At 31.5% G+C, this 26866-nt stretch overlaps 1 long non-coding RNA gene across 1 annotated transcript in view; it reads right to left on the bottom strand.

Moving 5' to 3' along the window:
* Positions 1-26299, bottom strand: part of LOC140435913 (uncharacterized) — a 250071-nt gene extending 223772 nt beyond the window's left edge. The window contains exon 1 of the long non-coding RNA XR_011950234.1: positions 25614-26299. This is a non-coding gene — a long non-coding RNA (uncharacterized lncRNA). The remainder of the gene's footprint in view (positions 1-25613) is intronic.
* Between the last annotated feature and the right edge of the window lie 567 nt (positions 26300-26866).

The raw sequence follows: 26866 nt of genomic DNA on the forward strand, positions 1-26866 counted from the left end.
ATTTTTAACATTTGTTCAGAAAATCCATTATTGTTTGGTAAGGATATATAGTATTTGTTTGAGTGACATTATTATTATTATTATTGCTAGCTATGGTTTGGGTTTATTTTGGTTCTGATATATCTGATAAAAGTTAAAGTTCTTTTAGAAAAAAATAATTATTTTTTTATCCAGAATTCCACCAGAATTTTACAACCCCCTATTTAAAAAAAATAAGTTATGTTATCAGAAATCAATCTAATTCCAATACCAAACCAAAACAAACCCAAACAATACCTAATAATAATAATAATAATGTCACTAACCTGTAGGAGTTTTTGTCAGTTCTTCTATCAGGCGCGGCCCCCTGCGAATGTGGGATGCTTTCTGGGTATTCTTAGCACCGATACCCAGAGGATAGCAGAGATACTTGCCGTGGAACAAAAACTGACACCTGGTAGTAGGTATAAAATGCAAACCCATGAAAATGGTAAATAATGATTTATGTTTAGGGTCGCTGCCTGGGGATCACCAGGGCACATCTGGAGCCGGCGCTGGACGTAACAGCATACGGGACGTCGGTGGCAGGGTGTTGAGGAGGCGGGCCCCTAACATACAATCAGCTACAGCCCAACAACAAGAAAAACCACAAGCGAGCCAAACAACAGCAGGAGCTCTACTCGCTGAAGGTGCTGCGCTGGAACATCAGAGCACTCAAGCGGGACGACCGAGGAGGCAGCGCATGAAATGGACTGTGTCTATAAACGAAAACATTTTGCGCTTCTATTACAAGGTGACGAACCTCGGTCAATAAACGATCGGCTATCGACAACATCTGTATGCCGAATTGTGCAGGGAGTAGCCAGAGATTCAAGTATCTGAACAGAGAATAGCAGATCAATACCGGGTAATTATAAGAAATAATCTTATCCCAGAGACTAGACGCGATACCATCAGAAGCGAAGTCGAACGGGGGATTCATAACCCAGAGCTAGTTGTAGATCAAATCCCTACTGAAATCCGTAATGAGCAGGCTCCATCTCATACAAGAAACTCAACCTGTTAATACGCAGCAGGACAATAACGAGTTGCATGATAACCTGGTAAGTGAAATGTCACGTGCCGTACAAGAGTTTAATGGGACGAAACCTCTTAGCAGACCACCGCTACCAAAAATAAACTCTTGTAAGAAACTAAGCGCGCTGTTACAAATTGTGAACACTGATGTCCTACCCAATTACATCATGGAAGCTCATACATTGGAATATTTGCATATGCTGATTTACTGTGCAGCAACAGCAATTGCTAATGTAATGGGCATTAAGATCAGAGCAAGACGGGGTACTAATATCGAAAGGAATGATAGCAGAATTGCACCTTGGGAAAAACGGCTACTAGAGAAAATTGAATCATTGCGTAGGGACATTGGACAAATAACGGAGTACATCCGAGGAATAAGAAGTATAAAAATCACCAAGAAAGCTAAAGAGATATTGCGGAACACTCTAAGACACTCACAACATGATCCAGAAAATAACCACTATAGAAAATAAAATAAATCATACCCAAGCCAAGAAGAAATTCATGAGTTCTGGGGATATCAACTTTCAACGCCAGCTATTCATAACACCAATGCTGGATGGATTGAAGACACAACGAACAACTGTCAACATTACAATAATATTCCTTACGAACCCTTCACCACCGAAGAAGTTTTAAGTACTATCAAACAGCTCTATAACTGGAAATCTCCTGGACCAGACGGACTTCAGAACATTTGGTTAAAGAAGTTTTGGAGTATTCATGAGTGCTTGTCAGTATTAATTAATTATGTTATCTCTAATCCGCAGAATACCAGGCATACACCCAAAAAAGGAACCTTTTTACTGCCTTCATTGACTACAAGAAGGCCTTTGATTCAGTGCCGCATGGATGGCTTATAGATATATTGAAAATATATAAAGTTGATGATAATCTAGTGACCTTTTTAAAGCATATAATGGCAGAGTAGAAGACTAATATTCACCTTCAAATACCTGGTGAAACCAATATCGAAACTGAAGATATCCCAATTAACCGGAGCCTTTTCCAGGGGGACTCGTTGGGTCCACTTTGGTTCTGTTTAGCGATGAACCCACTATCTCAGCTACTGAACTCCACTGACTCAGGATTTAGCATCAAAAATAACAATACTGTTGTGGCTAAGCTTAATCATCTGTTGTACATGGATGATTTGGAAATAATAGCTTCCACTCGAAACCACCTAGATCAGATGCTAAAAACTGTAGAAACTTTCTCAAATGATATCAGTATGCGACTAGACAAGTGCCGTATACTAAATATAGTCAGAGGAAAGGTTCACCCCGGAGGTTTCGATATGCAAGATGGCCAAAACATCGAGGCAATAGGTGAAAATGATATGTACAAATATCTCGCGAGTAAAACAAGCGCGGAAAATTGACCATAAACAAATAAAAACTGAATTAACTTCGGAGTTCGTGTGAAGAGTAAGACAACTAAATCGGTCATATCTTAATAGTAAAAATGTGTTTGAGGCATTAAACACGTACGCCTGTTCCGCGCTTAGCTACTCATTTGGTATTATAAAGTGGTCAAAAACGGATATAGAGGGTCTTCAGCGGAAAGTAAGAACACTTCTTACAAAGGCGCAAAAACATCATCCACGCAGTGCAGTAGAGAGAACAATATTACCGCGGTATCAAGGAGAAAGAGGACTTATAGATATAGGTGAGCAATTGGATAAACAAATTGCTAATTTAAGGACTTATTTTCAGGTACGGGCTGAGACATCTACTTTACATCGAGCAATTTGCGCAGTAGATGATACAACGCCGCTTAAACTGAGGGAACAAGAAATGCGCATAAACCACCTGACTCAACAAGAAAAAATGCGCACCTGGATGAGTAAACCTCTGCATGGGCGTCATCTCAATGAGATCAGCCAAGAATATGTCGACAATACAGCGTCGACCTATTGGTTGACATCAGGAAAGATGTTTCCCGAGACTGAGGGTTTTCTACTTGCCATTTAAGATCAGGGTATTCCAACTAAAAATATCATCATCACGTAGCGCTACAACCCTGGGTGGGTCATGGCGGACTGTACATCTTTTTTCCAATTGGTTCGGTCTTCTGTCAACCTAGAGTCAAATGAAATGTTCATTTTCCAAAGATCTGCTTGGATGTTATCTCTCCATCGCATTCTGGGACGTCCGAGTGGTCTTTTGCCTGTGGGAATCTCCTCCCATACCAGTTTTATAAGTCTCTCGTTATGCAGCCTGTGCACGTGGCCTGCCCATCTTAGTCGCTGTGATTGAATTTCTTGGACAATATCGGCGTCATTGTAGAGTGCTTTTAATTCGATATTGGTTCTGATCTTATACTGGTTTGTGGTGGTGTCATGGTGAGGTCCGAAAAAGTATTTTTCGTTCAAAGCGTCTGAGCTTTTCTTCGTTTGCTTTGGTCATGGTCCACGTTTAGCATCCATATGTTATAACAGATCTTTGAACTTCTTGTAAGATTTTTTAATTTTATGAGTTTATCCAGTGCGAATAGGCAGCGGTTTGCAGATTGCTTGATTAAAGATTGACTAAAAATTACCTGAAATATATTGTTAAAGATCCTCAAGTCCAAAATCACAAATTCTGATATGGATGCCAAGCCCAAGAAACCGTCCAACATGTTACCGGTGGCTGCCAGGCATTTGTCGGTACTGATTATAAAGAACGTCATGACTTAGTAGGAAAGATTATCCACCAAGAACTAGCTGACAAACTGGGACTTCTCCAAACCGACCATCTTCCTTATTATCAATACGTCTCTGGCAGCATGCTTGAAAATGACAACTACAAGCTATACTGGGACCGCACTGTACTTACAGACCAACCAGTGGAGCATAATAGACTGGATCTCATACTAGTTATTAAAATTACTAGGCAAACAACACTTGTGATGTTGCGATGTGGCGATACCCATCACCAATAATTTACGTGTTAAATACAGAGATATAGAGATCTAGAAATACAAATCAGGAGACAATGGAGAATGGAAAGTACCGAGACGATACCTATTATTCTATCTACTACTGGTGTTATTCCCAAAAACCTCCTAGAGAACATAAAACAGCTGGGTCTAAATGAACATCTTTATAAGACCAAGTTCTATCAATAATAAGACTGACATCAAAGATCTTTCCAATATGTATCATAATTTAATAAACTGAGTTGTTTTTAAATGCACTATGGCAGATATTTTTTAAGATACGACCCTGACCCACTCCTATTTTAAGATAGATAGATGTCAATGTCAGATACCAAAGTTAATAAAGTGCTTATTGAAAATGGCAAATTTGCCGAAACGTTTAAGCAATAATTAAATAGTTATTATTTATAACAGACCGACAAACATGGGATGTAGGTTTTATCTATATTATTTTTAATGTTAATTGTGGACTTAATCATTTAGTAATTGCTCCAGAGGCTCAAGGGTTTTAAGATTTTAGATTTTTCCATTAAATATACAAGTATGACTTCTTCATTTATACAATATTTCTTCATTATATCCAATGATATTCTCCATGATATTAAATTCTCCAAATAATCACTTTATGCAGCTGCTGAATTATATCCTTACAAATAAAGTAGAATTTAACATTTATTATTCAAAAATAAAATGCAGTTTAGAAACAAGACGATCGTTGGCAATAAGAGTGTAAAAAATCAATTTTATAAAAAAGAAAACTTACTTGAAACAGTTGTTTATTAAATTATTCATATATATATATATATATATATATATATATATATATATATATATATATATATATATATATATATATATATATATATATATTGTTATTTGTAAAGAATAATTTAAGTTGAAGAAAAAGAATTTAGTATTTTGAGAAATACATTACCACAAAAAAAAGAATATACAGTAGGCGGTACAGTAGTCTGGCGCGAAGATATCAATATAATGTCTCTATTTTTAAAATTTAAATGTTTTTAAAATTGAATAAAGTAATTTAATTATTTATATTTTACACAAATTAAATTATATTAAAATAATTTAATAAATGATTATGTTTGCTCCTAACACCACTTGCTAACATTGTTCTGAAGCTATTTTCTTGGGGCATTTTAAAGTAATTACTATTTAAATGGGAATAAGCCACATTTAAAGGTTAAATTACGTTTATTGACGTTTCAATTTCCACTTCGAATTTTGAGAACGATTTCCGAAGTGGAAATTGAAACGTCAATAAACGTAATTTAACCTTTAACTGTGGCTTATTCCCATTTAAATAGTAATCACTTGCTTACTTATTAACACACGTACAGCATACGTTTTTTACTTTTGACAGACCTGTCAAATTCATAAAGAAATAGAATAGAATAGAAATAGAAAGAAATGTTTAATTAATATTAAAATATAAATAAATATCATGTGATAGTAATTTTAAATATTATATAAACTAAATAATATGTTTAAAAATAATAATTGTATTTATATGAATTTATTTTAAAACGGGAAGTGTAATAAAAATTTAAATCGATGATTCAATATTGTTAATAATTTGATGTTTTATTGACAGATATTTTTAAAATTTTTTACTTTTTAGTTATTGTCTGTATTTTGTTATTTACTTTTTATGGAATTTTTAATTTAAACCTGCTTAGAATAAGTATATGATGGCTAGAAACGAATTGATCCAGAGTAGTGAATCAATGTAAAGAACCGGTATTTCGTGACGCTAATCGTGACGCCTTCTTGTGGCACTAGTTCCATGACGTCCGTCTCAGCAGTTTAATATAGAGAGGAAAAAGTAATACAACACCAATATATAAGGTTCGCTTCAATATAAAAGATCCTAATAATAATAGGAAAATAATTTATTGTTGGAAAAGTAAAAATCAAAAATAATATTTTTTGGCTTTGGGGATGGAACCTTTAGCTAGATAATAAATAGACAATAACAATATATATATATATATATATATATATATATATATATATATATATACAGAATTGGAAAAGGAAGAACTCTTTTTATACTCAAGGTATATATATGAGGGTAAAACAAAGATTTATATAAAAAGATCATTTCCCGTTGACGTCTGCAAGTCGACTTTTTGTTATACCTTCTATATCTTTGCAAAGTTTTCGAAGGAACACCAAAATGTTGTTAAAAATGTATGTTTTTTCTTCATTTAAATAAAAAGTTTAAGTGAAAAAATGTTTCGGGATTATTATTATTCGGTACAATTCTTAACCCTCAGCTACTATAATCTGAGTCTGTCAGACTCAGAGAGCTCTCGGCAACCAAACACCCCCCCCCCCCCCTCCCCCACCTTAAGTCATTTTTGGCTGCGGCTCCGGCTATCCCAGCTTAGTTAAGTCTGAAATACGCTAGTGAAGAGTGCGTAAGTTTTGTTTGGTGCTAGCGACTTTTATGTACGTAGCTGGGTGTATCAGACCCACTTATAGCAATTACGTGATTTTTACATAATTATTGTTGTATTTGAGATAAGTATTCTTTTATATTAGTTTAATTTAATATATCCTAATTTATTTTATTTAAAATTGTTTTTTTCTAATTAATATACCTAATATGTATTTTCTTCTTTTCAGATTAAAATGACTCGAAATAAACCTCTTACCATCGAAGATATTGATGCCTTATTTTAAAGTGAGGATTTTTGGGTTGACGATTCGGAAAATGTTGCGTCACCGTCAGCGTCGTCTTCAACAAATGTTTTAATGAGTGCTGAGGAGATACAAGCATGAGCCAATATCATCCAAATGGCCAATGGAAAGCGATTAAAGCGATAGCGACCATGAAATTTTTAGTGATTATGATTCGGTCAGTGATATCGACTGGGATCCATCAGATGAAGAGCATATTCAAACTGTATCTAGTGAAAAGACCGACCAATCTGAAAATAAAGATTCAATGGATGAAGAAAAGCAAATAAATTACTGCTACGGAAAAGAGAAAACAAAATGGGCAAAAATTCCTCCAAAAAGAATTAAAGCTCTCAAAGAGATGTATAAAAAAGGTTTAAAGAGTTTAAAAGGTGCTATTCGCGCTAATACTCCTGACAGTATTATAGACACATGGAAATTTCCTATTACTTCAGATACATTGGAAGAAGTAGTGCTTCGAACCAACGAAAGAATTGAAGTTATTAAATAGCAATACATGACATTCAAACGAAATAAAAATTCCAAAAAAAGTTATTCGGTCCTGCTTTTATACATCCCATTGATATTGCAGAAATGGAAGCTTTTATTGATTTGCTCTACATGCAAGGTGAATTTAAATCTGGACACGAGGATTAACGTTCAATATGGGCACCTAATGGAACAGGCCGCGATCTTTTTCGTTGTACAATGTCACTAGCAAGATTTTCCTTTATAATGTCGTGTCTCCGATTTGATGATGGTACAAAAAGAACTGAGAAAAGTAAAGACACTAAATTGGCCCCAATTATTAATATTCTTCAACAATTTGTACAAAATTGTTTTAACACCTACTCACCTGAATATTTTTGTACTATTGATGAAATATTGATGCTTTAATACACTGGTACACTTCGGTAGAAATGGCTCATAAATTAAAAAAAAGTATATTACTTACTTTTGCACAATTAAAAAAAAATAAACGCCAAATTCCACCAGAATTTCTACCTCAAAGCAAAAGGCCAGTCGATTCTTCTTTGTTTGGATTCACTTCTGATGTTAGCATGGTATCTTATGTACCTAAGAAAGCCAAAAGTGTAATACTGTTATCTACAATGCACCATGACAATGTTGTTGATGAGAAAACAAAAAATCCGACATCATTTTATTTTATAATTCGACAAAAGCCGGTGTGGATGCCTTGGATCAGAAATGTGCCAATTATTCTGTAGCTCGAAGATCACAAAAATGGCTAATGGCAGTGTTTTTTGCTGTTCTAAATATTGCAGGAATTAACGCCAGAGTGTTATATCAGTTTGTAAATAAAGAAAATTCTATACCTCGGGAAAAATTCCTAAAACAATTAGCCCATAGCTTGTACATTACACACATGAAGAGAAGAATATATAACTCCAATGTGCCCTGACAGAGCTATTGCGGCAGATATTCTTGACACTAAATTTTTAAGTGTTCCTGAGCCTCATCGAGCCAATGAGAATCGAAAAAAAAAGAGATGTCATCTCTGTCCAGACAAGAAATACAGAAAAACAAACTATATTTGCGCAGAGTGTAAAATGCCTGTATGTCTACAATTTTTTTTAAGTATGCAAAAAATGCAAAGAATAACTTAAATTTGTGTTTAAACCATTTATGATACTTTATGTGGTGCTATAGAAGGATTTTGAAAATGGACCCAACGAGTTACAAACGCAGAAGTGTTAAGAAGGCTACAAAAGGATTGCGAGGTCATAAAGTACATCAAAACAAGAAAGCTGGAATATTTAGGCCACATCACCAGAAGTGCGAAATATGAGATATTAAGGCTCATAATGCAAGGTAAAATCAAGGGTAAAAGATCCATAGGAAGACGAAGAATTTCCTGGCTGAGAAACCTAAGAGAGTGGTATAGTTGCAGCTTAGTAGATCTTTTTAGAGCAGCCGACAATAAGGTACGGATAGCTGTGATGATAGCCAACCTGATAGGAGAAGGAACTACAAGAAGAAGAAGATACTTTATGATCTTAGTTTATAAATAAATAAATTATCAAAAAAAAAATGTTTGTTTTCTTTATAATTATAAAAAAAGGTTATAATACGTATGTAATTACTTTTGACTTATAGTAGTTAAGGGTTAAAGCATATATATATATATATATATATATATATATATATATATATATATATATATATATATATATATATATATGTATATATATATAAAGTAGTTAGGTCTTATTGACTGACACGTTATGTAAAATAAAGTTTTATTTTGGGGTTGCAGTAATTAATAGGGCAGGAAAGTGAAACTCTTTGTTCTTTATCTAGCTTTCGCAAAATTTATTTGCTTCTTCAGGATATGCTAAAATATGGTATCAGTAAATATAATGAAATTAAAATTAAATAGCATTGTATAAAACTAGTATAAAAACTTACAACATGAGGTTAATCCATTAAATTTTCAAATTTACAAAACATTAAAACTTAACTTATTAAAATTATCTAGTTATGTAAGTACAATATTTTAATTTTATTTAATTTTGTACAAATACAAATGAATTTGTACAAAATTAAATAAAATTAAAATTAAAATATTGTACTTACATAACTAGATAATTTTAATAAGTTAAGTTTTAATGTTTTGTAAATTTGAAAATTTAATGGATTAACCTCATGTTGTAAGTTTTTATACTAGTTTTATACAATGCTATTTAATTTTAATTTCATTATATTTACTGATACCATATTTTAGCATATCCTGAAGAAGCAAATAAATTTTGAGAAAGCTAGATAAAGAACAAAGAGTTTCACTTTCCTGCCCTATTAATGACTGCAACCCCAAAATAAAACTTTATTTTATATATATATATATATATATATATATATATATATATATATATATATATATATATATATATATATATATGATCACCTGCACGTGTTCCACGCTAACGTCTGTTGCAAGAAGTAATGATTATTATATTAAAAAAAGGTTTAATATGCATAAAAATTATTAAATGTGGACTTAAAATAAAAAAAAAAGAAAAACTGAATGTAGAAAATAAGGTTTGATAATTCTGATCATTTCGATACCTACAAAAAACAACATAATATAATAGATTACGAAAGTTAAAGAAAAAGTTTTCCTCGCTACGTAATTTTGAAAGTATTAAGTGATTTATTAAAAAGTTTAACAATACGATAATGGCTCATTATCAACACAATCAGCTTAATATAACATTAACAAACAGAATAAAAAATCAAAGTTAAAGTTATAAAAAAGCATTATTTACTTTAAAAACTAAAATTTTTGAATATTCATGAAATGTAACCATTTAAAAGCAATTTCGCAGTTTTCTAAGAAAGACGAATAAGAATTGTGTAAAAATCGGGCAAATGAAAACTCTTCACGACATGCATTATTTCACCAAAGCTATTAAATAATGTCACGGACATACTTTAAAGGTGCATAGCAAACATTTTTCCCATAATGTTTGAATGGAACAAATTGTAGGAAGGGCGGAAAACTTTATATATATACACAGGGTGGTCCTTAAGTAATTGTACAAACAGAAACCGTAGATTCTGCACTTTAAAATATTACGATTTAAGCCAACTTGCTTTAATAAAATGTTGATATTAAGAAAGATAAAGGGTTTTAAGGTGGAAATTTAAAATTTTATTTTTCTCTATAACTTTACGTTTGTAAATATTTTTGGACAAAAATTTACAGTTGGATGCTTTTGAGTAGGATAAATTAGAATTTTATACATACTTTAATGTAACTAACAGAGGGCGCCACATATGCCATATGTGTGGCATAAATTTGCGCTTAACTTTTTTGCTCTTCCAGTTAGCTCTATTTGTGTTAAAAAATATTTAAGATACATTATTTTAAAGCACTGAATACCTGTAGATAAGCATAATTCATAGTTTATTCTTATTAAAACAACTCAAAGATGATAATGTAACATCACAAAATGCTTTGATATGGGTGCTAAATGTCTTATTGTAGAAAAGATTCTTCATCTTCTTCTTTAGGTACCGTGTCCGTATTCAGACGTTAGCCGTCATCATGTTTACAATTTCCTTTTTCTATCGCTTCTTAAGTTTCTATAATGGCGTTGTATTACTTTTTCTCTATTGTAAAATGCTGAAAAAACAAAATATGTAGTTTATGCAAGATGGTACACCACCATATTCTAGAGAGAAAGCAGTTAGAACATACTTGAATACAACTTTTCTAAACGTTGGATTGGTCGTGGTAGTCATATTCCTTGACAATGTGGTGAGATATTGATATAATTATTTAATTCATAAAAAATGTGCAAAGAATACTTACTATTTATTACGTAAATTGTTTACTCATTTTTATAAGGACAAATAGAAACTAGAGCACAGGTATTAAACAATTCATTGTGTCTTGTTTCAAATACTTTTGCTACAAATCTAACCTTAAAATTCAGCATTTTTACAAAAACATCATCGTTGGCCTAATATCAGATATTGTTATAAATATAATAAACTCACAGGCACTTTAGTTCAGCATAATATTAGTTCATTAGTAAATCATAATAGTCCATTTGTTTGAGATGTAATTATAGTTACTCGTAAGCTGTAACGTAATCATATAAATAAGTAATGTCATCGATAGGTTATTCCGTATGTATATAAGTAACCAATGAACGAGATACATCACAGTTTAATACATTATTTAACCTCTGCGACAAATAAGATGTAGTTTCATAATATATCATAAGATTTGGATATGTATCCAAAAGAATATATTCATCCATTATACATTATAGCCACCAAGTAGCCCAGAATTTAATCCGCTTGATTTTGGTATATGGGGCGCATTAAAACAACGCGTCTATAAGAATCCCATAACATTCGCAACCAACTATGGGAAGAAATAAATACTGCAGCAGTTTCTTTAGAACCAATGATGCTATTTAATATGAGACGATCTTTTATGGAATATATTGACAAATGAATTAAAGAAAATGGTGGACATATCGAACACTTTTTTTTGACAAAAAGTTATGTTGTTTAGTTTAACTATTTCTTAATTTGGTTTGTAAACAAAATGTTTTAATTATGACTTTAATTTAACATAAAAAGTAAAATGTTTGATGTAAAATCGTATTATTCTGTTTTTTGTCAAATCCTATCATTAATAATTATCCTGCTGATATATTTATTTTATTTAATATTTCGTTAACTATTAACTTTAGTTAAAGGTATTTTATACCAAAATTCAGAAGTATTAATGTTTTTGTCTATTTTTTCTTCGTTGCCTGGAGTAACTGCCTTAAATCAGAATTATGCAGCTGATTGGTAAAATGCGGTTATCTCGAAAACTGTTGAGTTTTGAAGTTATTAACATGTATAACTTTTTTTTGTTAAAATAATATATCTTTAATATTTTTTATCCAAAATACAGGTAACTTAAAGAGCAAAAAAGTTAAGTGCAAATTTATGCCACATATATAGCATATGCGGCGCCCTTTATCAGCTACATCAAAGTGTGCATCAAATTATAAGTTCTGATATTTAAAAGCACCCAGTTGTAAATTTTTATAGATAAATGTTTACAAACATGAAAGTTATAGCGAAAAATAAAATTTTAAATTTGCACTTTAACACCCTGTATCTTTCTTAATATCAACATTTTATTAAAGCAATTTGGCTTAAATCGTAATATTTTAAAGTGTAGAATCTACTATTTCTTTTTGTACAATTACTTAAGGACCACCCTGTATATATAGTCTTAATGTTATGATATATTCTTAATGTTATTAAATTGATTTATGTTAACAGCTTTAAACACTTAAAAAGTAACTAAATTTTGTACTTAAAAGGAAATTACTGAGCCCTTCTGGGAGAAATTTCTAAAAAAATAAACAATTGAGTTTACGATTTAGTTGTTTACGTTGTTGTTTACGATTATTAAATTACACACAAAACAAAGTTAATGTTTTGCTGACTTACGATAAGGAGAACAACAAAAACCTATATAAGTCAAGTTTTGTCTAAATCTGTTTTGACCACCAAAAATTGTCGCCGGTAAAACCAAAAAGACAATCTTAACAGATACAAAGCAAAACATTAATTCTGTCAGATTGCCTTTCAGTTTTGCAGAGCATAAAAAACATTGAATTGCCCTCAACATTTAGCAACCCCTACATATTTGAAATAAAAGATCGATTGTATCATTTATCATCGACTGGAGTCAACATAAAATTTATTTGGGTCAAAGCACATATTGGTCCCAAACATAATGAATATGTAGATCATTTAGCTAAAATGAGTGTAACAACTGGCTCTACGTTGAAATATATGCTTAATACATCAGATTTTACTACGATTTTCAAAAAAAATCAGCAACTTAGATGGAAAGAGCAATGAAAACATTACTGTTCTACAAACCATAAAAGGTATACCTCTTTACAACCAATTATACCTCAAACAACCTGGTTTCAGAATTTCTAAGCTCCTCGTAAATATATTACTACTATAAATCGAATACGCTTTGGACATGCATGCTACCCATGCCATTTATTTAAAATAAAAGTCATCGATGGTGATAGTTGCAAACATTGCGGTAAGCTAGGTGACCTCGATCACATCTTCTTTGAATGTCCTAAATTTATTCAGCATTCAAACTCCCTGTATACAAAATTAACTAAATGCAATACATACGCTCCATATAATATACAGTCCTTGTTAGCTATAGGTTCTGTAACAATATATAATTTAATTATAGAATTTTTGTCAGACACATGCATAGCTTTATAAATCTGGTACTCGTTCATGAAAACTTTCATGAGCGTGTATAGGGTTAGACTTATACCCTTTGTTTATCCTATATGTAACAATACCTTATCAGTGGTCCAGTATTGTTTGTCTGTTAAAATAAATGTCTTGACGGGCCCCTAGACGAGAAGCGAGTGTCCTTGTATTTTCCTTCGACGTGTTCATCTATTAATTATTCGTCTATTTCGTTTTAGGGATATCGCTGTGCATTTGTCTGGGAGAAATAATCTGTACTTATATGTATATACTTTCTTAAGGAATATATTATAACCTTTCAAGACTGGCTGAATGACGAAAGTCTATGCCACAAAAAAAAGTCTTCTAAAAATAGTATCTGATAACATAGTATGCCTAATCTGTAGCGAAAACCAATCTGCGAAATAAAAAGTGCAAAGTTTGTCTTCTTCTTTAAGGCATGTTCGTTTCGAGGGTTGTAAATCGTTATGGCTAGGCGTACTTTCGGAACTGTTGCTCTGATCTATCTAATATATCCATCTAAGCTATATGATTTCTGACTAGTCACTCTTTGTTGTCTTGTGGGGATTTCTATCGGTAACCCCCCTAGGGGGGTTTTGTTTTTTGTTCCATGTCCGTATCCTCGAACATATTCATCGTATCTCCCGTTGCCAATTTTAACGTTAAAGTCACTCAGGCTAATTTAAACGTCTCTTGATTTTCTTTATACGATCAAATAATATATATTTATATAAAAGGCTAGGACGACAAGTCACACTGTTTATCCGGTACGGTAAGTAACTTACCTAAGAAAGAAATCTGAACTCCCAACATCTGACATTTCGATCATATTTTGTTCGTGAAACGACACGTTTAATTAATAATACTAATAATATTAATTACATATTAATATAATTAATAATATTGGTTATTGTAATTTTCATTTAATAAGAAAAATAATTTAAAGCTTTATGTTAGTTTTGATTTAAACTCCTAGCGCCACCTAGGAAAGAAATCCCAACTACCAACTGATATTTCAACCTATTAAGTCAATCTTCTTCTCTTCATCTTCTTCTTTTTATATAGACATGATTCTGCCTGTTTTTCAATGTGCCTCCAGTAGGTTCTTCTTCTTCTTTTTATGTAGACATGACTCTATCTGTTTTTCAATGTGCCTCCAGTAAGTTGTCGTTCCATCGTTTTCGTGATCTTTCTACTGATCGTCTTTCTATTGAGGAACCATCTCTTGCCGTCTTTACTACTCTATTTGTTGTCATTCGGCTTATATGATCGTTCCATTCTACTCTTCCATTTTTTACCCAGTTCTTGATGTTTCATCAGAGATGAAGTGTTTTCATCCCTGATGTTTCTAAGATCCTTTTTGTCCTCTCTGGATGACTGTTTTGTAAATTCTGCCTTTCGTTTCTTTCCCGATATGTTTATTTCTCCATATTGTTTCATTTAGGCAGCCTGCGGCTCTGTTTGCTCTATTCACTTGATCTTCCACTTCAGTTTTGAGCTTTCCGTAGCTAGATAATGTGATGCCTAGATATTTAAACTTCATCACTTGTTCTATTATCTGTCCTTTCAGCTCTAATTTGCATCTTAGTAAATTTGCTGTTGTAACCATGCATTTTGTCTTTTTTGGGGAAATTAACATGTTAAATGTTCTGGCAGTTATATTAAATTGGTGCAACGTATGTTGTAAATCATCTTCACTTTGAGAGAGTAGTATTGCGTCGTCTGCATAGCAAATTATTTTAAGTTGGTTTTTTCCCATTTGGTATCCTTTTTTAGTTCTTACTTTTTTTATTATTTCATCCATAATCAGGTTGAACAATAGAGGACTCAGGGAATCTCCCTGTCTTATCCCATTGCCAGCTTCAATAGGGTCGGTTAGTTCTTCTTCTACTTTTACTTTTATTGTGTTGTTTTGGTAGATATTTTCGATCGTTTTGATTATTCCTAGAGGTATCTCTCTTGCGTACAGTTAGTGGATAACGTCTTTTAATTTGACCCGGCCAAATGTCTTCATAAGATCCACGAAACATAAATATGCCGGTTTGTTGTATTGTAATGATTTCTCTTACACTTGCCTCATTATAAGTATAGCGTCGGTGCATGATCTTCCCGACCTAAAACTTTGTTGTTTTTCTGCTAGTGTTATAATTTCACTTAGTTTATTTGTTATCACTTTGGTTATTAATTTTAGTGTTGTGTTTAATAAATTAATTCCTCTGTAATTTTCCGGGTCCGATTTTTCTCCCTTTTTGAAGAGAGGTATTAGGCTGCTTGATCTCCATTCTTAACGAATTCTGTTTTGTTCTATTATTTTTTGGATTATTTTTAATAGTTGTTTGGTCAGATCTGATCCTCCGTACTTTAGGAATTCGTTCGGTATTCTGTCCTCTCCTGGTGATTTTCTATTTTTCAATTTCCTTAGTGCTTCCTTTACCTCTTCCTCATCAATATGTATTCCTTCGTTTGTCTTCACCTCTGGTGTTGCTGGTTCATTATCGTCACCTTTAGCAAATAGGGATCGAAAGTAGTCTACTCATCTTTTCTTCTGAATGTGTTTCGTTTTTATTAGTTCGTTCATCTCTTTTCTCTGTCCTCTGATCATTCTCCACATTTCTTTTTGTGTTTCGTAGAAGTCGTGTTCCATCTGTTTTGAGAAACTCTGCCAGTGTTCATTTGTTATTTGTCTAACAAAAGTATTCGTTTCATTTCTGATTCGTTTATAGTGGTTGTATGCCTGTTGTGTTTGCTGTGTTCTGTATTGTAAAAAGGCTTTCTTCTTTTCTTCACATTTTGTCTTCACTTCCTCTCTAAACCATGGTGTTTTCTATTTTGATATGTTAGTGTTCGGTACTTTTCCCTCTCCAAGTGATTCTGTTGCTGGGTTAGTTATGTTATTTTTAAGTTTTTCCCAGCTTTCCTCGATGTTATCGTTTTCTAATATTTCATTCCCAGTGATCTTCTCTGATATTCTTTTCCTGTATAAGTATTTCGTGGATTCCGTATTTAGTCCTTCGACTTTGATTTTTGTTTTTGATGGCGCCGCTCTCTTGGATGGGAACTATTTCAGGATGATTCTTATTTTACACAATACTAGGCTATGGTCGCTACCTACATCTGCTGAGTTGAGGCATCTTTCATCGATTATTTTCGATGGATGTATATCTCTGTTAGTTATAACATAATCTTTCATAGATCTTTGTCCACGGGTGTAATTAAATGTATATGTGTTGGTCTTTGTGGTCAAAAAATGTGTTGTTTATACTTCGTTATTCGTGCAGAAGTTGATCATTAGTTCTCCATTTTCGTTTTTAACGTTCTCGTTGTTTTTGTTTATTGCCGGGTATTACTTGATTGCCTATTCAAGCGTTTAAATCCCCCAATATTATCTTCTTCTCTCTGACTTGATATACTACTTGTTGTAATTATTGTAATAAGATTAGTTTTTTTGCGAAATTGCCAAAAATATTGTTGGCTGTAATTTTAACGTAAGATTTATTGCGCAAAATAATTTAAAGCTTTATGTTAGCTTATGTTTATCTGGTTTACATGCAAGAAGGTACATACGATGGTTTTTGTACTTATATCGATTTCATAAGACGACTTATGTTGAGCTTATTTTCGAAAGTGACTAAATAACATTAAGTAAAATCAAATCGAGTCAAATAAAATAAAATAAATATCACTTTTTGTGATATTTTCACAAAAACTTATTATATCACTTTCTGATTTTTCAAAACCATTTTAATAAAATATAATGATAATCAAGATGAAATAATTAAACATAAATACAAGATAATGATGAAAACGTAAATTATGAATAATTTCTATTTTATATTTAACCAATTTTGAAAATAACTATGAGTTGCCACGAATGAGTAAATCAACGATTTAAAGTAATTTTTGTTTTTTTTTTTTCGTGTTTATTTCATTCCTGCATATAATCTGAATTTTACACATGCTGCATCCAAAGTGCAACGAACTGGCTCCTGTAAGTGCGTTTACTCCCATGAATGAGTTTACTCCGAATTAAGAAATGATTGGGGAATTATATGAGGAACTTATTCCCGCTTACTAAAAAAAAATAGAGGGAGTCAGGAGAAATTAGAAATGCAAGAAACAACATGCTACTTACTATCAACAACATGCAAATTGAAAATGTGGAAAACTTTACGTATCTTGGAAGTGTCATAACAGAAAGTGGAGGTACAGAGGACGATAGTCGTATAAGAATACGAAAATCTCAACAGGCTTTCAGCATGCTCAACCCTGTTTCGAGATCTGTCGAGTATACTACAAGGACAAAGATCCTTATATTCCAGTCAAATATCATGTGTGTCATACTCTACGGATGTGAAACCTGGAAAGTGACAAAAACCCTTACAGATAAACTGCAGGTATTTATTAATAAATGTCTACGACGAATTGTTCGTATTTTCTGGCTCAACATCATCAGAAACGAAGATCTACTACACCTGACCGAACAAAAAAGGGTAAAACATCAAGTAAAGTAAGTAAAGTAGGGTTGGATTGGTCACACACTCAGAAAAAATAATTCCAGTATTGCAAAGATTGCCCTAGAGTGGAATCCCCAACGAAGAAAAAAAAATCACCCAGTACAAACGTGGAAAAGATCTTTCTTTGACCTCTTATCTCGTCCATCATGGAAGTCTTGGAATGAGGTGAAGGTCTTAGCGCAAAATAGAACGCGATGGCGCGTTTTCACTAAAGCTCTATGCTCCACTTAGGAGTTCAAGAACCTATATATATATATATATATATATATATATATATATATATATATATATATATATATATATATATATATATATATATATATATATATAGGAAAAATTAGAAGGAGACACAGGAGAGAAATTGGGGAAGTCAAAAAAATTGGAGCGGTCAAAAAAAATTTAACGAAATGACAGTATACGATAGTTGATTGGATCTCCCGTCGCATCTCGACAGGCAAAATTACTAGTCCAAAAATAACTAAACAATATTACGAAAGGACTCCATTACTATACTATTTACATATATTAAAAATAGTTTCAGAAAGTATTTTTTTTCTTTATATGTTCAGCACGTGAGATAAATTCAGTTTAAAAAATTTTTAAAAATACTACGGAATGAACATGAGTAGCTAGCAACTATTTAGTTTGGTAGTGAACTACGTATCAGTCGCTATTTAAGTCTCTGATCTTCGAGAAGAAAATTAGTATTAGAATGATAATTACCTACCAAGAAGATCAGACGGCACTATAAGATCAGTAAAAGTTAGTCTTTAAGGAGTCTTATTACCTCTACAGTGGTTTATAGTGGTTAATGATCTTTTAACAACAAAGGTTTTCATGCGCTGGGCTATGCATAATATCTAAATACTGTGGTCAAAGACATCCTATAACTGTTTTCTTCTGGCATCTTTAAGTTAAGTAACAGAGCACCAATTGGGAAAGATCACAAATTCTTACTTATTTAGGATTTAAGATTTTTTTTTATAACGATTTCCAGATTAAAAATCGAAACGTTAAAAAACAAATGTAAAATGTAATTTTGACTTATTATTATTATTGTGTAAGGAGAATGGCTCTAGAATTAAAACTGGTCCATCGAACTGATCATCTACTCACCACAAATATAAGCGAGTGTGAGTTAACACAAAACGAAATCGCGGAAATTACAAACAGTAGAAAATCTCTGAATTTTTTTATATGCATCGATTTTCTTAAAATTTTGACAGTAATTAAAAACTACCTTAAAGATCAAAATTTATCCTATGGCAATTTGTGCTTTTTTTTTGGGGGTCCATCTTAACTCGGGGTGGAAAAAGTTTATTAAGAAAAATCATAGTAGTGGCTAGAATAGAGAATTTTAAGACAAAAATGTTTTTTTTTAATTTTTTCCAAAAGTCAATATTTTTTGAGTTATTCGTGACTGTTTTAAAAAAATAAGTGGATATTATTTTATTTATAACTTACCTTAATTTTCATAAACATTACTTTCACAAGTAATCATTTAAAAGGTTTTCTTAAAACGTTTTCCATGAAAAACTTACCGTTTTCCGGTTATTCAACATCATATATTTGGATTTTTATATGTATGAATAAAAGTATACTTTCAAACCGCCATAACGTTGTTAACATTAAGTTTACGGTAATAATAAAACACGAATCACTTTGTTTTATAAGCTTCATTTTACATCCAAACAGTTTTTCCTATAAAATCTAAATTTTTCAAGTTCTTCGCAAAAAGTCTTTTAAAAATTTTTGACGTGTAATCTTTACTTTTAGTCACGAATAACTCCAAAAATATTGACTTTTCGAAAAAACTTTAAGGCATATTTTTGTCTTAAAATGCACTATTATATCCACTATCATGTTTTTTTTTTACTTTTTCCACCCCTGCATTAGGGGGGTAACCTCCCACAGATAAATAGAACATATTGGTTTAAGATTTAAGATAAGATTTTGATCCGCGTGCTATAATCTACCTGCTGTCAAAATTTAAAGCAAATCCATACATATAAAAAGAATTCTGAGGAGAAAACCGTCATATCCTACACTATAATACATTTTCAAGCAGACCTGCTAGCAATCGATTCTGTGCTCAAGTGTGGCTAAAAACGCCGTAATTTACCCAACATATTTATTTACTCAGACAGAGGAAACCTTTAGTACCAGTACCTTTAGTGCAACAGTTTAGTTGCACTAAAGGTACTTATGAGTTAATATTAGCTTGGAACTGCAAACAGTCCCTTAAACAATTGGCACGGCACAACAAAGTAACTTTGCTGTAGCTGGCATGGTATAAAGGAATTTTTGCTGAGATTGCTGATAGTCTTGCTAAAGAATGAGCAACACAACTTTTATTTGACCAGAGCTATTCTGCGGTGTACCAAAAATCCACATAGTAGATAATGCCCGAAAATGAGAGAAGGAACTAAGTGTAGATACTGGGAAAATATTTCAGGCCAAAGACAAGCAAAAAGGTTGTTACAACCTTCGGCTTACTGCACAAAATTACTCTTGGACATTAGAAGGCCGAAATCAGTATGATTACTGATTGAAGTGTCCTCAATAGACACAGATATCCGAACATATTGTAGTACATTACTTGAAACAGGTCTTTTTACCAAATATTTGTACTAAATGAATAATATGCTTCCTTAGAAGTCTTGATCTATTAGACTAAATATAGATGCAGGGTTTACACAAAATATCTTACAGGTTGCACTTGGGAATGGTCTAGAAGGCCAATAGACTCCTTTAAATTTTTATTCATGTCTTCTTAATGCAGAATGAGCAGTAAGTACACGAAAAAAATAAAAAAAAATTACAGAAAAGAACGAAAATTACAGAAATTTTTTTCTGATATGGAGACACTTAAAATTTTAGCGCCGTCGGTATGCAGTTCAAAGATACACAGTGGTTTTTATTTTCTGTCATGTAAACTGTAAAGTAGACGGTATTCATACTTATCTATGTACATACTTTACTCCGTAATACAAAATACGAATGGAAGTCCTGCATGTTTTCTTTTAATTCGTTTTCGACCAATTACTCTCTGGTGAGTTCTAATTGGTCGAAACATGTTATGATTTGGATAGATCCCTTTGGAACTGTTAGATATAAAGAACAGAGCTATCATACCTTCTAGATGTGCAATATGTCCCCTTATATTCTATTCTAATTTCTATGGAAAGATCAGAGGTATTTCAAATATTTTAATGATCGATATTTATGTTACAAAAGTTATGTGACAAAATTAAAAATCGTAATGCAAAATTATTACGACGGATTTCGTAATGGAAGTTTAACAGTAAATGCAACTTTTAGAAAATGCAGTTAAGCAATTCTGATTCTGTTACTTAGTGGATTGATAACCTTATACATAGTGTGACAATGGAGTGACAACCTTATAGAAGGTTGTCACTCCATTTTTTGCGCTATCGACCAATACGCTCTTCTGTTTAGTGTTTACTCATTATACTGGCTTCATAAATTCTTGATTTAATCTGTGTTAATATATCGCTTTAGCCAAATATGATTATTAAGGCATCTTGTCAGTCCATGTATTTGCTTTTTGTACTCGATCTCTCACTTGTCTCTCAGACTACATAGCTAGAAAGTGTAATTCCAAGATATTTTATTTTTATTATTTGTTCAATGCTGACGCAATTGATTTCTAATTTACATCCTGTTGGTTCTTAACTCATTACTATTATTCTGGTATTCTGAAATGAGATCGGTATGTTAAATAATTTTGCTCTGTTGAATCTGCGAACTAATCTTTGTAGGCTATTAATATTGCACCGTCTGCGTAATAGATTATTTTAACTTACATAATAGCATAGAGCTTGATGAGTCTTATTCTGTTGCATATGTCTATTTCCGTAAGTTATTTATCTGTTCTGACTTTCAATTTTTTGTTGTCGTAGATGTTTTTAATAGTTTTTATGATAGCCAAGGAAACTTCTCTATTATAGAAAGGATGAATTACATATTTTTTAAGTTTTACTTTGATTTTCCCAGGTCAATTAAACATTAAAATACTGGTCCATTATACTACAATCATTTTTGTGTTTTTTCTACCAAATAATAAAAACTACAATTACATATTCTACTTAAAAGTCGGTTAAATACGCACAAAACAAAATTTTGGTACAAGAAAACTACACGACACCCTACTTTCTAAAATAGAAGTTAATGCAATAATAACAAGGTGAAAAGAAATAGTAAAAGTTTGAACTCAGAGATTTATTAAAAAAAAGGAAATTCATCAGAAGTAGTAAAAGTTTGAACTCAGAGATTTATTAAAAAAAAAGGAAATTCATCGACTTTCTGAAACATGTATGCAATCCTACAAGCAATGACAAATTAGAAACACGATTATCATTATTTCAATGTATAAGAGAGAAACTGTAAGAAAATTTTTTAGAACGTTTTTATAACTGCTTGGTACACCGTGTATCCTAAAGAAACTACACAACAGTACAATTCAGATAAAAAATGGAAAATCTGTTGGTATGGATGACATATGCATCAAACAAATCAAGCAATTTGGACTCTATATTAGCTATTATATCGTATTATTTTTATCATATTTATGTGAATTTAATCTAGATTGTAAGTGCTAACTTGTTTGACCAATGTGAACTCTTTGACAGTCTTGACATGAAATTTTATGTACTGTCTGTTTTTTTTTCGAAAGGGTAGTTTGCTATAATATTTATTATTAAGGTTATATCATCTCTGTTTTAACTGTATATTATTTTTGGAAAATAAATAGTTTATTTAGTCAAATCAATCTTTTTTTTATTTTTCAAATATAATATACAGATCACACATAAAGTATATAACCTTACTAATAAAAATTTTAGCAAACTTAAGAGTAAAACTTCTACTAAAACACTATCGAAGAAAACACACATAGTCTATGAAATTTCATGTAAAGAATGTCAAGGGGTTTATATTGGTCAAACAAGTCAGCAACTACACTCTAGATTAAATTCACAGAAATACGATAAAAATAATGCGACAACCCTTACCACACATGAAAGTCAACAATATCGCACTTTCAATTTTGAGCAAACAAACTTTTAAAAGTAGAACAACACACAAAAAAAGAAAAATAAGTACACATCAATCAGTGCCCAAATACTATAAATGACAAAATAGACATAAATTTATTAAATAAAATTTATTTTAACATTTTGTAATCGACCTTTCGCTGTGTGTGTGTGTGTGTGTATGTGTGTGTGTGTGTGTGTGTGCATGTGTGTGTATGTATTTTATTGGCACTGGTTTTAACAACCAACTGCCCAGAAATAACTAAACAAATACTTTAAATATTATTAAATGCCCCCTTACTAAATACCCAAAAAACCTGAAACATTACTTTCCAATAAATCACTTATTTAGATCAAGAAATTTATGTTAACACAATGCCAAGAAGACAATAAATTTGAGAATAGATTTTTTTTTAAATTTCATGAAGGATTATGTTATTAATGTTAAATCATTTACATTTTATGGTAAGTATATATTTATTTTCTATGATAAAATAATCGATAAAGATATAATTTTGATAAAGACAAGGAATACCTGCCGAAATGTCAACTAAAATAAAAAACCCTTAATATTTAATTTTAACTGAACCTATTCTCAAGAAAGTTTTCTCACAAAATATAAACTTAATGTTCTAGAAAATAAAATAAATAATATATAAACATATATATATATATATATATATATATCCACCAATTCTACAAAAAATTGTTTAAAATTATACGGAAAGGTAAATAAATGTCTACAGACCCAAATAAGGATTGGTCCAATGCTGTATGATGACTTTTGAGGCATGGTTTTCATAGTAAAATTCTCTAAAATACTTAGAAATTGGATAAAAGCAAAAATAAGAATCGTGGAGAGAAAATCAAGCAGGATTTAGAAAGAATAGATCAAAAAATATTTTATATAAAAAAATTTAAACAGGTGCTAGAAAAACAAATTGGTGTTATACCTATATGATGTTTAGATGTTTACCATTTTTTCACAAACCTACGATAAAGTAAATATGAAACAAATCTATAAAATACTGTGAAAATTGCGAATACCAAATGCAATTATTAGAAGAGTGAAGATGGAACTGCAGGTGATGACAAAAGAAGTAACCTGAAAAGGGTTTAAATAGAAAAATTTGGAATCAAAGGAAGGATTCAATCAGGAAGACTCACTATCAACAGTATTGTTTAATCTTGTATTGTGAAGCAGTAGTTAAGAAAATGAGATAAAACTACAAGAAACAATATTAGATATTATAAAAGGCTACGTAATTCAACCCTTCGCTGATGATTTAATAATAATAATTATTAAATTAATAAAAGCAATAAAAAAACTCGTGAGAAAGATAATAAAAGAAACAAGACATCTGGATTTAATATTAAATCGAGAGAAAAGTCAAGGTATGACAATCGGCGAAATAAACATAAAACATGGAAAAAGTTTTAAATTATCCATGGAAAAATGTGATACATATAGTATTAAGATAGTCAATGAAGTTAATTAGGGTGAAAACAAAGAACATATAGGATGTGAAATAAATTAAGAATAGCAAAAATTAATATAACTTACGAAGTATTTGAAACACTAATATTAAAGTGTAAAATAACACTATAAAACAATAACCAAACCTTCAATTACGTACGTAAGTAATATATGAGTACTGAGAAAATCGAATATAGACCGATTGGAGAAATGGGAGAGATAAGTCAACTAAGAATTAAACGAATTTTGTAAATATTAGAAGTCATAGAGCTAGGATACCTCAGAAGACTGTCAAATAGTGTAATGTAATGAATTGTATTTTAAACGGCCCAACACCGAAAGGTACAAATGGGTCTACTGATTAAGTAAAGTAAGTAGAAGTCATAGAATAAGATATTTAGGACATATAGATAGGTTAAAAAAAGAAACAAAAACTTTGCTTTCTTGTATACAAAGGAAAAAGAGATGCAAAGGTAGACCACGAAAAATATGTTTATAGAATGTTTAAGATGATCACCGTATTGATAATTAAAAAGAAAATGCAGTAGACAGAAAGAACTGAAGAGAAGTGCATGAAAACGTTTAAAGTTAGGTAATTCAAATGTTTTAATTAAAAGTAAAATATAAATCAAGAATATCACAGGGCTGTGATTTTTAAATTTACAGTTTAAAATATTTTTATGATATAAAGACCTTAGTATTTTTGTGTACACAAACGTTGCAAGTATATTTTTAAAAGGCTTTCAGTTGGTTTATTTTACACTGTCTATTATTTATTTAAACCTGTTGTTATCGGAATGAATCCCTTAACGATTTAATTAAGGAGGTCGAATAGGAACTGTTATTTTAACAATTATCCGAAAGAGTATTTAATTATGTATCATCTATTTCTAAATACCAACCCAAAAATATTTTTCCACAATCACTTTATTGTGCTGGCATATCTTATCCCGTTGTTATCCCTGTAAATAATGGCATACACTTTGTGTTGAAAGCACTAATTTATCCTACGGCCCTCTGCAGCAAAAAGAGCAGAAAACCTCTCAACAATTTACTCTGAAATAACACAACAAAGCATCGACATTGGGTCATCACCTGTTGCCACTCTTATGGAAAAAAATTGGTCGCTGTTATTAGTTTATTTCGGTCCCAAAAACAACACCACAGTATCGATTGTTATTTATCGATTCCGAAACATTAACACTTTTAGTTTTTCAACTGAAAGATAACATTGATAAGCTGTACAATCACTCTCTTACTACCGAAATACCACGTGTTTAATGGAATTGGACGAGTACGAAATTGAATATTATTTCCATGGAGGTTATTTTCGATGCGAATGTAGGTGGCTTAATATGACTAGTTTTAAGTTCTTTAATTTGAAACATTTTCTAACGCGGATGCACTACTTGTACTCGCTACTTACGAATTATTTACTACGCGCCTATTCACCGATAAAACTATTTAACTACGATAGAATTTTACAACAAACGAGCACCAGGAATTTTCGCAAAGTATATAAACAAACAAAATTCAAGTTTCCAGATATCGGATGTATTTTAGGTTAGGACATATCTATGTTATGTTGAATCGATCCGGAGTCTGTGAGATTTCCCGTTTAATTATCGCGGTTTTTGAGATATAAAGCATTTAACATATGTTCTTGTTCTAGGCGCGTGTTTTTTTATGTAATGTTACATTGTACACCCGAATGATTATTAATACGGTAAAGATTGAGAACTGAGCGCACGTCTCCTCAAACAGCTGAGTCGTTACTGATTTTCACGAACGGTGGCGCTATTTTGGGTTGTGTATATCGACGAAGGCTGGCAGTAGAGGGAAATTCACCCCACTGAGGTATTTAAGAGGTGTACACTTTTATTTTCTGCGGGAAACTTATTCGCGCTAGGATTACGGGAGGTCGGTCTTCTTGATTAAAGTAACGTTTCTATATTATTTTGGTTCGTCAACTGAATTATAATATCTTATTAATCATGCTTGACTTTAAAAATATAGCAATTTGATTTATTCCAAATTTTATAGACTAGATGTTTTTAAATCTATCTTCAATATAAAATATGAGTTTGAGAAACGGTTTAATGTTTATTATTAAGAATTCGGTATCTATTTAAAAATACAGCATACAAAACCATGCAGATTATTCTACTGCGATCCGTTGTACTAAAGATAATATATTCACGCATTGGAAAGTAGCGTAAATATGAGAATCTAGATGTTAAAACGCAGGAATTATATCGTCAGTCTAATAGGTAATAGTACATTAGATAACGTTAAAGTGAAAATTCGATACAGTGGGGTACGAGATCTATTGAATTTAATAAGGAAAT

Source organism: Diabrotica undecimpunctata, chromosome 3 (assembly GCF_040954645.1).
Source record: "Diabrotica undecimpunctata isolate CICGRU chromosome 3, icDiaUnde3, whole genome shotgun sequence".
NCBI lineage: Eukaryota > Metazoa > Arthropoda > Insecta > Coleoptera > Chrysomelidae > Diabrotica > Diabrotica undecimpunctata.